Genomic DNA, 12,500 nt, shown 5'->3' with positions numbered 1-12,500 from the left:
TCATAGAGTAAAATAGGATAGAGGTTTTTTACCCGACGGGCGCCTCCTTCGCGCGGAGGAGACTTTGAACCCACGGTCCCGAGGCCGTATGGGTACTCGCCAGGGCCCCGGCTCAGCCCCGCCGCTGAAAGCGGGGGCCGCCGAGTGCAGCGACAGTCAAGTTCCTTTTTTTCTTATCGCGCTTCGCGCTTTCGCTGGTGCTCCGAGGGGAGAGGCCGCGCCGAGCCGCCGCCTCTGCCGCGCACCCGAGCTTGAGACGGGGAGGTGGGCTAGGCCTCCGCCCGGGCGGTTTTCGCTGGATCGGGCCGGGCCGAGCACGATCCTTCCGCAGGTTCACCTACGGAAACCTTGTTACGACTTTTACTTCCTCTAGATAGTCAAGTTTGATCGCCTTCCGCGCGCGCCCGCCAGAGCTCCCGCGAGGGGCCCCGGGCGGGCCGGTCCGAGGACCTCACTAAACCATCCAATCGGTAGTAGCGACGGGCGGTGTGTACAAAGGGCAGGGACTTAATCAACGCGAGCTTATGACCCGCGCTACTGGGAATTCTCGCTGATGGGAAATAGTTTCAATCCCCAGTCCCGATCACGAGCGGGTTCAGCTGGCACCCCGCGCCTCGGGCGCAGGGTAGACACACGCTGATCCGCCCATTGTGGCGCGCGCAGCCCCGACACATCTAAGGGCATCACAGACCTGTTATTGCTCCATCTCGCGTGGCTGAACGCCACTTGTCCTCTAAGAAGTTTTTGACGCCACCCAAGTGGCCGCGCCACTATTTAGCAAGCCGGAGTCTCGCTCGCTATCGGAATGAACCAGACAAATCGCTTCCACCAACTAAGAACGCCCATGCACCACCACCCACAGAATCGAGAAAGAGCTATCAATCTGTCAATCCTTTCCGTGTCCGGGCCGGGTGAGGTTTCCCGTGTTGAGTCAAATTAAGCCGCAGGCTCCACTCCTGGTGGTGCCCTTCCGCAATTCCTTTAAGTTTCAGCTTTGCAACCATACTCCCGGAACCCAAAGACTGCGGTTTCCCGCACGCCGCCCGGCGGTCATGGGAATAACGCCGCCGATCGCTGGTCGGCATCGCTTACGGTCGGAACTACGACGGTATCTGATCGCCTTCAACCTCCGACTTTCGTTTCTGATTAATGAAAACATTCTTGGCAAATGCTTTCGCTGTCCGCCTTGCGCCGGTCCAAGAATTTCACCTCTAGCGCGCAATACGAATGCCCCGCCGCCCTCTTAATCATGGCTCCGGTTCCAGAAACCCACAAAATAGAACCGAGTCCTATTCCATTATTCCTAGCTGCGTATTCAGCGGCGACGCCGCCTGCTTTGAACACTCTAATTTTTTCAAAGTAAACGCTTTGGGCCTCGACCGACACCCAGCCAAGGGCATCCGGGGCGCCGAGGCAGGGACTGGGACGGGCGGTGGCTTCGCTCGGGGGACCGCCAGCCAGATCCCGAGATCCAACTACGAGCTTTTTAACTGCAGCAACTTTAATATACGCTATTGAGCTGGAATTACCGCGCTGCTGGCACCAGACTTGCCTCCAATGGGTCCTCGCCATGTGTTTAAGATACGCTATTCCAATTACAGGGCCTCGAAAGAGACCTGTATTGTTATTTTTCGCCACTACCTCCCGAGTCGGAAATGGGTAATTTGCGCGCTGCTGCCTTCCTTGGATGTGGTAGCCGCTTTCTCAGGCTCCTCTCCGAATCGAACCCTGATTCCCGCCACCCGTGGTCACCATGGTAGGCGCCTGATGTACCATCGAAAGTTGATAGGGCAGACACTGAATGAATCGCCGCCGCCGCGAAGGGCGAGCGATCGCCCGAGGTTATCTAGAGTCACCAAAGGTACCGGTCCGAGGACGGATCGCCGGGGCCCGGATGGGTTTTGATCTGATAAATGCATCGCTGCCTCAGCCTCCCGCCCCGCGAGGAGGGCGGTCGCCCGGTCGGCGCCGCTTGCATGTATTAGCTCTGGAATTGCCACAGTTATCCAAGTACCGGTGGAGCGATCAAAGGGACCATAACTGATTTAATGAGCCATTCGCAGTTTCACTGTACCGCCGTGGTGCACTTAGACCTGCATGGCTTAATCTTTGAGACAAGCATATGTTACTGGCAGGATCAACCAGGTAACCCCTGTGGGTCGAGGGGACCAACCGACGCTGCGCTTTGCTTCACACACACGGTCTCAGTCCGCCTGAGGAGGGGGCCTGGGCAGACCCCGCTGACCTCGGCTAAGACCGCCGCCATAGGGCGACGCGCTGCTCGAACCTTCGGGCGGGGTCGCCGCTGGGTGGGTGGCCGCTGGGATCGCGCCGACGCCGAAAAGTGTGTGTTTCACGGGACGGGGTACCCGCCGCGCCGCCGGACGCTGCCGCTGCTTCTGCCTCTCCACGCCCGGGCCGTGACGGACTCTCGCGCCTGACCGCCGCCTCAGGCCTCCTCCGGCGGGTTCGGCGCGCTTCTCGGGCTGAGGGGGCCTGCTCGTAACGAACGCCCAAATTGCCCGGCGCGCGCGTGCTGTCAAAGCCCAAACGTAAACCCATTGCACGCCGTGCTCTCTGCCAGGCACTCCCGAGCCATAGCATAGCAGCGGGCTGGCCGGTGGGGTCTCTAGGCTAGGCGCGCGCGCCCCAATCGATCACGCTGGCCGAGGGGACGCCGCCGCCGAACGCCCTCTCTCGGCGCCTGTGTCCGTGTTTCAGGTGAAGCGCTCGATAGCTCCTCGCCCGAGCTTCAGAAAGATTGCGCTCAAAACCTAAGTCGATATGGACTTAGTCGCTTTTTCGACTTTTTTTCGCCAGAGACTAAGTCCACAAAACACGCTGCTCACCACCAAATCGTACCCATGTAAAAGTTGCTCCTGTGTAAACGCCACCTCCAGGGTCGCGGAAAATTTGAATCATGCCCGGAGGAGGCCTCTCGGTCGGCCTGACTCGAGCCTCGGAGGGTATGGAAGTCGGACCTTTCCCGTTGACTTAGTGCAATTTTCAAACGAAAATCATCCAGGCGCTTCATCCGACCGATCGAGTCCGGTTAAGTGCGCCTTCCGGACGCTTTCCCACTCGACTTCGCCGCCCTGGAGGAAATTTTTTTTCGCTCAAAACCTAAGTCCAAACATCCAGGCGCTTCATCCGACCGATCGAGTCCGGTTAAGTGCGCCTTCCCGACGCTTTCCCACTCGACTTCGCCGCCCTGGAGGAAATTTTTTTCGCTCAAAACCTAAGTCCAAACATCCAGGCGCTTCATCCGACCGATCGAGTCCGGTTAAGTGCGCGCTTCCCGACGCTTTCCCACTCGACTTCGCCGCCCTGGAGGAAATTTTTTCGCTCAAAACCTAAGTCCAAACATCCAGGCGCTTCATCCGACCGATCGAGTCCGGTTATGCGCGCTTCCCGACGCTTTCCACTCGGACTTCGCCGCCCTGGAGGAAATTTTTTTTCGCTCAAAACCTAAGTCCAAACATCCAGGCGCTTCATCCGACCGATCGAGTCCGGTTAAGCGCGCCTTCCCGACGCTTTCCCACTCGACTTCGCCCGCCCTGGAGGAAATTTTTTTTCGCTCAAAACCTAAGTCCAAACATCCAGGCGCTTCATCCGACCGATCGAGTCCGGTTAAGCGCGCCCCGAAACTCGACTCCCGCCCTGGAGGAAATTTTTTGCTCAAAACCTAAGTCCAAACATCCAGGCGCTTCATCCGACCGATCGAGTCCGGTTAAGTGCGCGCTTCCCGACGCTTTCCCACTCGACTTCGCCGCCGCCCTGGAGGAAATTTTTTTATGCTCAAAACCTAAGTCCAAACATCCAGGCGCTTCATCCGACCGATCGAGTCCGGTTAAGTGCGCTTTCCCGACGCTTTCCCACTCGACTTCGCCGCCCTGGAGGAAATTTTTTTGCTTTCAAAACCTAAGTCCAGACATCCAGGCGCTTCATCCAGCCGATCTCGCCGGGTTAAGTGCGACTTCTCGACGCTTTCCCACTCGACCCCGGTCTCCTGGAGGAAATTTTTTTCGCTCAAAACCTAAGTCCAAACATCCAGGCGCATATTTCAGACGATCTCGCCGGGTTAAGTGCGACTTCCCGACGCTTTCCCACTCGACCCCGCCACCCTGGAGGAAATTTTTTTGCTTTCAAAACCTAAGTCCAAACATCCAGGCGCATATTTCAGACGATCTCTCGCCGGGTTAAGTGCGACTTCCCGGACGCTTTCCCACTCGACTTCCGCCACCCTGGAGGAAATTTTTTGCTTTCAAAACCTAAGTCCAAACATCCAGGCGCATATTTCAGACGATTATCTCGCCGGGTTAAGTGCGACTTCCCGACGCTTTCCCACTCGACTTCGCCACCCTGGAGGATTTTTTTGCTTTCAAAACCTAAGTCCAAACATCCAGGCGCATATTTCAGCCGATCTCGCCGGGTTAAGTGCGACTTCTCGGACGCTTTCCCACTCGACCCTCCACCCTGGAGGTATTTTTGCCGCTCAAAACCTAAGTCCAGACATCCAGGCGCATATTTCAGACGATCTCGGCCGGGTTAAGCGACTTCCCGGACGCTTTCCCACTCGACTTCGCCACCCTGGAGGATTTTTTTGCTTTCAAAACCTAAGTCCAAACATCCAGGCGCATATTTCAGACGATCTCGCCGGTTAAGTGCGACTTCCCGGACGCTTTCCCCACTCGACTTCGCCACCCTGGAGGATTTTTTTGCTTTCAAAACCTAAGTCCAGACATCCAGGCGCATATTTCAGCCGATCTCGGCCGGGTTAAGTGCGACTTCTCGGACGCTTTCCCACTCGACCCTCCACCCTGGAGGTATTTTTGCCGCTCAAAACCTAAGTCCAGACATCCAGGCGCATATTTCAGACGATCTCGGCCGGGTTAAGTGCGACTTCCCGGACGCTTTCCCACTCGACTTCCCGCCACCCTGGAGGATTTTTTTGCTTTCAAAACCTAAGTCCAAACATCCAGGCGCATATTTCAGCCGATCTCGCCGGGTTAAGTGCGACTTCTCGGACGCTTTCCCACTCGACCCTCCACCCTGGAGGATTTTTTGCCGCTCAAAACCTACGCCCAGACATCCAGGCGCTGCACAGCCGATCAAGGCCGGGTTAAGAGCGACTTCTCGACACACACATTTACGAACCCCGTGTCTGGATTTCAATTTTCCAAAGGGCCTGGGCTCACACATTAACCCCAACGCAGTAACACTTTAATGGGCATCGCTTTATTTCATTCTCGCCTGGATGAATGTTTTACAAAGGGCCTGCGCCACAGACTAACCCTACACACTAACACCTTATTGGGCATAATTTTTTTCTATAAAGGCCCTGGATGAATGTTTTCTATAAGGCCTGCGCTCACAGACTAACCCCATCACAATAACACTTATGTGGGCATGATTTTATTCTATAAAGGCCCTGGATGAATGTTTTCTATAAGGCCTGCGCCACAGACTAACCCCATCACAATAACACTTATTTGGGCATGATTTTATTTAAAAAGGCCCTGATGAATGTTTTCTACAAAGGCCTGCGCTCACAGACTAACCCGACACAGTAGCGCCTTATTGGGCATGATTTTATTTAATAAAGGCCCTGGAGGAATGTTTTCTATAAGGCCTGCACTCACAGACTAACCCCATCACAATAACACTTATTTGGGCATGATTTTATTCTATAAAGGCCCTGGATGAATGTTTTCTATAAGGCCTGCGCTCACAGACTAACCCTATCACAATAACACTTATTTGGGCATGATTTTATTTAATAAAGGCCCTGATGAATGTTTTCTATAAGGCCTGCGCTCACAGACTAACCCCATCACAATAACACTTATTTGGGCATGATATTATTTAATAAAGGCCCTGGATGAATGTTTTACAAAGGGCCTGCGCTCACAGACTAACCCTACACAGTAACACCTTATTGGGCATGATTTTATTTAATAGAGACCCTGGATGAATGTTTTCTATAAGGCCTGCGCTCACAGACTAACCCCATCACAATAACACTTATTTGGGCATGATTTTATTTAATAAAGGCCCTGATGAATGTTTTCTATAAGGCCCAAGGCCACAGACTAACCCTAACCCTAACCCTAACCCTAACCCTAACCCCTAGCCCTAACCCTAACCCTAACCCTAACCCTAACCCTAACCCTAACCCTAACCCTAACCCTAACCCTAACCCTAACCCTAGCCCTAACCCTAACCCTAACCCTAACCCTAGCCCTAACCCTAACCCTAACCCAAACCCAAACCCTAACCCTAACCCTAACCCTAGCCCTAACCCTAACCCTAACCCTAACCCTAACCCTAACCCTAACCCTAACCTTATTGGGCATGATTTTACTCTATAAAGGCCCTGGGTGACAGTTTTACACAGGGCCTGGGGTCACAGACTAACCCCATCACAATAGCACTTATTTGGGCATGTTTTTATTTAATAAAGGCCCTGATTGAATGTTTTCTATAAGGCCTGCGCCACAGACTAACCCGACACAGTAACGCTTCATTGGGCATGATTTTATTTAATAAAGGCCCTGGAACAATGTTTTCTATAAGGCCTGCGCCACAGACTAACCCGACACAGTAACTCTTTGTTGGGCATGATTTTACTTAATAAAGGCCCTGGAAAATGTTTTCTATAAGGCCTGCGCCACAGACTAACCCGACACAGTAACGCTTTATTGGGCATGATTTTATTTAATAAAGGCCCTGGAAAAATGTTTTCTATAAGGCCTGCGCCACAGACTAACCCGACACAGTAACGCTTCATTGGGCATGATTTTATTTAATAAAGGCCCTGGAACAATGTTTTCTATAAGGCCTGCGCCACAGACTAACCCGACACAGTAACTCTTTGTTGGGCATGATTTTACTTAATAAAGGCCCTGGAAAATGTTTTCTATAAGGCCTGCGCTCACAGACTAACCCGACACAGTAACGCTTTATTGGGCATGATTTTATTTAATAAAGGCCCTGAAAAATGGTTTCTATAAGGCCTGCGCCACAGACTAACCCGACACAGTAACGCTTCATTGGGCATGATTTTATTTAATAAAGGCCCTGATGACAGTTTTTTTTAAGGCCTGCGCCACAGACTAACCCGACACATTAACGCTTTATTGGGCATGATTGTATTTAATAAAGGCCCTGATGAATGTTTTCTATAAGGCCTGCGCCACAGACTAACCCCGACACAGTAACTCTTCATTGGGCATGATTTTATTTAATAAAGGCCCTCGATGAATGTTTTGTATAAGGCCTGCCTCACAGACTAACCCGACACAGTAACTCTTTATTGGGCGTGATTTTATTTAATAAAGGCCCTGGAAAATGTTTTCTATAAGGCCTGCGCCACAGACTGACCCCACACAGTAACTCTTTATTGGGCATGATTTTATTTAATAAAGGCCCTCGATGAATGTTTTCTATAAGGCCTCGCCACTGACTAACCCCTCATATAATAACACTCTTATGGGCATGATTTTATTTAATTAAGGCCCTGATGACAGTTTTCTTTAAGGCCTACCTCACAGACTAACCCGACACAGTAACTCTTTATTGGGCGTGATTTTATTTAATAAAGGCCCTGGAAAATGTTTTTCTATAAGGCCTGCGCCACAGACTAACCCGACACAGTAACGCTTTATTGGGCGTGATTTTATTTAATAAAGGCCCTCGATGAATGTTTTTCTATAAGGCCTGCGCCACAGACTAACCCGACACAGTAACTCTTATTGGGCGTGATTTTATTTAATAAAGGCCCTGGAAAATGTTTTCTATAAGGCCTGCGCCACAGACTGACCCCGACACAGTAACTCTTTATTGGGCATGATTTTATTTAATAAAGGCCCTCGATGAATGTTTTCTATAAGGCCTGCGCCACTGACTAACCCCTGCAAATAACACTCTTATGGGCATGATTTTATTTAATTAAGGCCCTGATGACAGTTTTTTTTAAGGCCTACCTCACAGACTAACCCGACACAGTAACTCTTTATTGGGCGTGATTTTATTTAATAAAGGCCCTGGAAAATGTTTTTCTATAAGGCCTGCGCTCACAGACTAACCCGACACAGTAACGCTTTATTGGGCGTGATTTTATTTAATAAAGGCCCTGGAAAATGTTTTCTATAAGCACTGCGCTCACTGACTAACCTCTGCATAATAACACTCTATGGGCATGATTTTATTTAATAAAGGCCCTGATGACAGTTTTCTTTAAGGCCTGCGCCACAGACTAACCCGACACAGTAACTCTTTGTTGGGCATGATTTTACTTAATAAAGGCCCTGGAAAATGTTTTCTATAAGGCCTGCGCCACAGACTAACCCGACACAGTAACGCTTTATTGGGCATGATTTTATTTAATAAAGGCCCTGGAAAAATGTTTTCTATAAGGCCTGCGCCACAGACTAACCCGACACAGTAACGCTTTATTGGGCATGATTTTATTTAATAAAGGCCCTGATAAATGTTTTCTTTAAGGCCTGCGCCACAGACTAACCCCTCACATAATAACACTCTTATGGGCATGATTTTATTTAATAAAGGCCCTGATGACAGTTTTCTTTAAGGCCTGCCTCACAGACTAACCCGACACAGTAACTCTTTATTGGGCGTGATTTTATTTAATAAAGGCCCTGGAAAATGTTTTTCTATAAGGCCTGCGCCACAGACTAACCCACCCATTAACTCTTTATTGGGCATGATTTTATTTAATAAAGGCCCTCGATGAATGTTTTCCATAAGGCCTGCGCCACAGACTAACCCCACACAATAACACAGATTTGGGTATGATTTTATTTATTAAAGGCCCTGATGAATGTTTTCACAAAGGCCTGCGCCACAGACTCGCCCTCAAGCAGCGACGCGCAGGGCACGAATTTCAGAGTTTTTAGAGAAAAAAAAAAAAAAAAAAAAAAAAAAAATTAAAGTTGATGTAAAAGTTGTTCTGGTAAACGCCACCTCCGGGTCGCGTGAAATTTGAATCGTGCCGAAGAGGCCTCTCGGTCGGCCTGACTCGAGCCTCGGAGGGTATGGAAGTCGGACCTTTCCCCGGTTGACTTAGTGCAATTTTCAAACGAAAATCATCCAGGCGCATATTTCAGCCGATCTCAGCCGGGTTAAGTGCGACTTCTCGACGCTTTCCCACTCGACCCGCCTCCTGGAGGAAATTTTTTTCGCTCAAAACCTAAGTCCAAACATCCAGGCGCATATTTCAGCCGATCTCAGCCGGGTTAAGTGCGACTTCTCGGACGCTTTCCCACTCGACTTCCCGCCGCCCTGGAGGAAATTTTTTTATGCTCAAAACCTAAGTCCAAACATCCAGGCGCTTCATCCGACCGATCGAGTCCGGTTAAGCGCGCCTTCCCGACGCTTTCCCACTCGACTTCGCCGCCCTGGAGGAAATTTTTTCGCTCAAAACCAAGTCCAAACATCCAGGCGCTTCATCCGACCGATCGAGTCCGGTTAAGTGCGCGCTTCCCGGACGCTTTCCCACTCGACTTCGCCGCCCTGGAGGAAATTTTTTTGCGCTCAAAACCTAAGTCCAAACATCCAGGCGCTTCATCCGACCGATCGAGTCCGGTTAAGCGCGCTTTCCCGGACGCTTTCCCACTCGACTTCGCCGCCCTGGAGGAAATTTTTTTGCTTTCAAAACCTAAGTCCAGACATCCAGGCGCTTCATCCAGCCGATCTCGGCCGGGTTAAGTGCGACTTCTCGGACGCTTTCCCACTCGACCCGCCTCCTGGAGGAAATTTTTTTGCTTTCAAAACCTAAGTCCAAACATCCAGGCGCATATTTCAGACGATCTCGCCGGGTTAAGTGCGACTTCCCGGACGCTTTCCCACTCGACCCGCCACCCTGGAGGAAATTTTTTGCTTTCAAAACCTAAGTCCAAACATCCAGGCGCATATTTCAGACGATCTGGCGGCCGGGTTAAGTGCGACTTCCCGGACGCTTTCCCACTCGACTTCGCCACCCTGGAGGATTTTTTTTTGCTTTCAAAACCTAAGTCCAAACATCCAGGCGCATATTTCAGACGATCTCGCCGGGTTAAGTGCGACTTCCCGGACGCTTTCCCACTCGACTTCGCCACCCTGGAGGATTTTTTTTTTTTTGCTTTCAAAACCTAAGTCCAAACATCCAGGCGCATATTTCAGCCGATCTCGCCGGGTTATGCGACTTCTCGGACGCTGCTCCCACTCGACTTCGCCACCCTGGAGGAAATTTTTTGCTTTCAAAACCTAAGTCCAAACATCCAGGCGCATATTTCAGACGATCTCGGCCGGTTAAGTGCGACTTCCCGGACGCTTTCCCACTCGACCCCGCCACCCTGGAGGATTTTTTTGCTTTCAAAACCTAAGTCCAAACATCCAGGCGCATATTTCAGACGATCTCGCCGGTTAAGTGCGACTTCCCGACGCTTTCCCACTCTCACCCCGCCACCCTGGAGGATTTTTTTTTGCTTTCAAAACCTAAGTCCAAACATCCAGGCGCATATTTCAGACGATCTCGCCGGGTTAAGTGCGACTTCCCGGACGCTTTCCCACTCGACTTCGCCACCCTGGAGGATTTTTTTGCTTTCAAAACCTAAGTCCAAACATCCAGGCGCATATTTCAGACGATCTCGCCGGGTTAAGTGCGACTTCCCGGACGCTTTCCCACTCGACTTCGCCACCCTGGAGGATTTTTTTGCTTTCAAAACCTAAGTCCAAACATCCAGGCGCATATTTCAGACGATCTCGCCGGGTTAAGTGCGACTTCTCGGACGCTGCTCCCACTCGACCCCGCCACCCTGGAGGATTTTTTTTCTTTCAAAACCTAAGTCCAGACATCCAGGCGCATATTTCAGACGATCTCGGCCGGGTTAAGTGCGACTTCCCGACGCTTTCCCACTCGACCGCCTCCCTGGAGGAAATTTTTTCGCTCAAAACCTAAGTCCAAACATCCAGGCGCATATTTCAGCCGATCTCGCCCGGTTAAGTGCGACTTCTCGACGCTTTCCCACTCGACCCCGGCCTCCCTGGAGGAAATTTTTTTTCGTTCAAAACCTAAGTCCAGACATCCAGGCGCATATTTCAGACGATCTCGGCCGGGTTAAGTGCGACTTCCCGACGCTTTCCCACTCGACCCCGCCTCCTGGAGGAAATTTTTTTCGCTCAAAACCTAAGTCCAAACATCCAGGCGCATATTTCAGCCGATCTCAGCCGGGTTAAGTGCGACTTCTCGGACGCTTTCCCACTCGACCCCCGCCACCCTGGAGGAAATTTTTTTGTTCAAAAAACCTAAGTCCAAACATCCAGGCGCATATTTCAGACGATCTCGGCCGGTTAAGTGCGACTTCCCGGACGCTTTCCCACTCGACTTCCGCCACCCTGGAGGATTTTTTTGCTTTCAAAACCTAAGTCCAAACATCCAGGCGCATATTTCAGACGATCTCGCCGGGTTAAGTGCGACTTCCCGACGCTTTCCCACTCGACTTCCGCCACCCTGGAGGATTTTTTTGCTTTCAAAACCTAAGTCCAAACATCCAGGCGCATATTTCAGACGATCTCGGCCGGGTTAAGTGCGACTTCTCGGACGCTGCTCCCACTCGACTTCGCCACCCTGGAGGATTTTTTTGCTTTCAAAACCTAAGTCCAGACATCCAGGCGCATATTTCAGACGATCTCGCCGGGTTAAGTGCGACTTCCCGACGCTTTCCCACTCGACCCCGCCTCCTGGAGGAAATTTTTTTCGCTCAAAACCTAAGTCCAAACATCCAGGCGCATATTTCAGCCGATCTCGCCGGGTTAAGTGCGACTTCTCGGACGCTTTCCCACTCGACCGCCTCCTGGAGGAAATTTTTTCGCTCAAAACCTAAGTCCAGACATCCAGGCGCATATTTCAGACGATCTCGGCCGGGTTAAGTGCGACTTCCCGGACGCTTTCCCACTCGACCCGCCTCCCTGGAGGAAATTTTTTCGCTCAAAACCTAAGTCCAAACATCCAGGCGCATATTTCAGCCGATCTCAGCCGGGTTAAGTGCGACTTCTCGACGCTTTCCCACTCGACCCGCCTCCTGGAGGAAATTTTTTTTGTTCAAAACCTAAGTCCAAACATCCAGGCGCATATTTCAGCCGATCTCAGCCGGGTTAAGTGCGACTTCTCGGACGCTTTCCCACTCGACCCCGCCTCCTGGAGGAAATTTTTTTTGCTCAAAACCTAAGTCCAGACATCCAGGCGCTTCATCCAGCCGATCTCGGCCGGGTTAAGTGCGACTTCTCGGACGCTTTCCCACTCGACCCTCCACCCTGGAGGATTTTTTTGCTTTCAAAACCTAAGTCCAAACATCCAGGCGCATATTTCAGCCGATCTCAGCCGGGTTAAGTGCGACTTCTCGACGCTTTCCCACTCGACCCGCCTCCTGGAGGAAATTTTTTTCGCTCAAAACCTAAGTCCAAACATCCAGGCGCATATTTCAGCCGATCTCAGCCGG

The sequence above is a fragment of the Puntigrus tetrazona genome, unplaced genomic scaffold (genome assembly GCF_018831695.1).
Source record: "Puntigrus tetrazona isolate hp1 unplaced genomic scaffold, ASM1883169v1 S000000003, whole genome shotgun sequence".
Taxonomy (NCBI): Eukaryota; Metazoa; Chordata; class Actinopteri; order Cypriniformes; family Cyprinidae; genus Puntigrus; species Puntigrus tetrazona.
Note: the sequence above shows the minus strand (reverse complement) of the source record.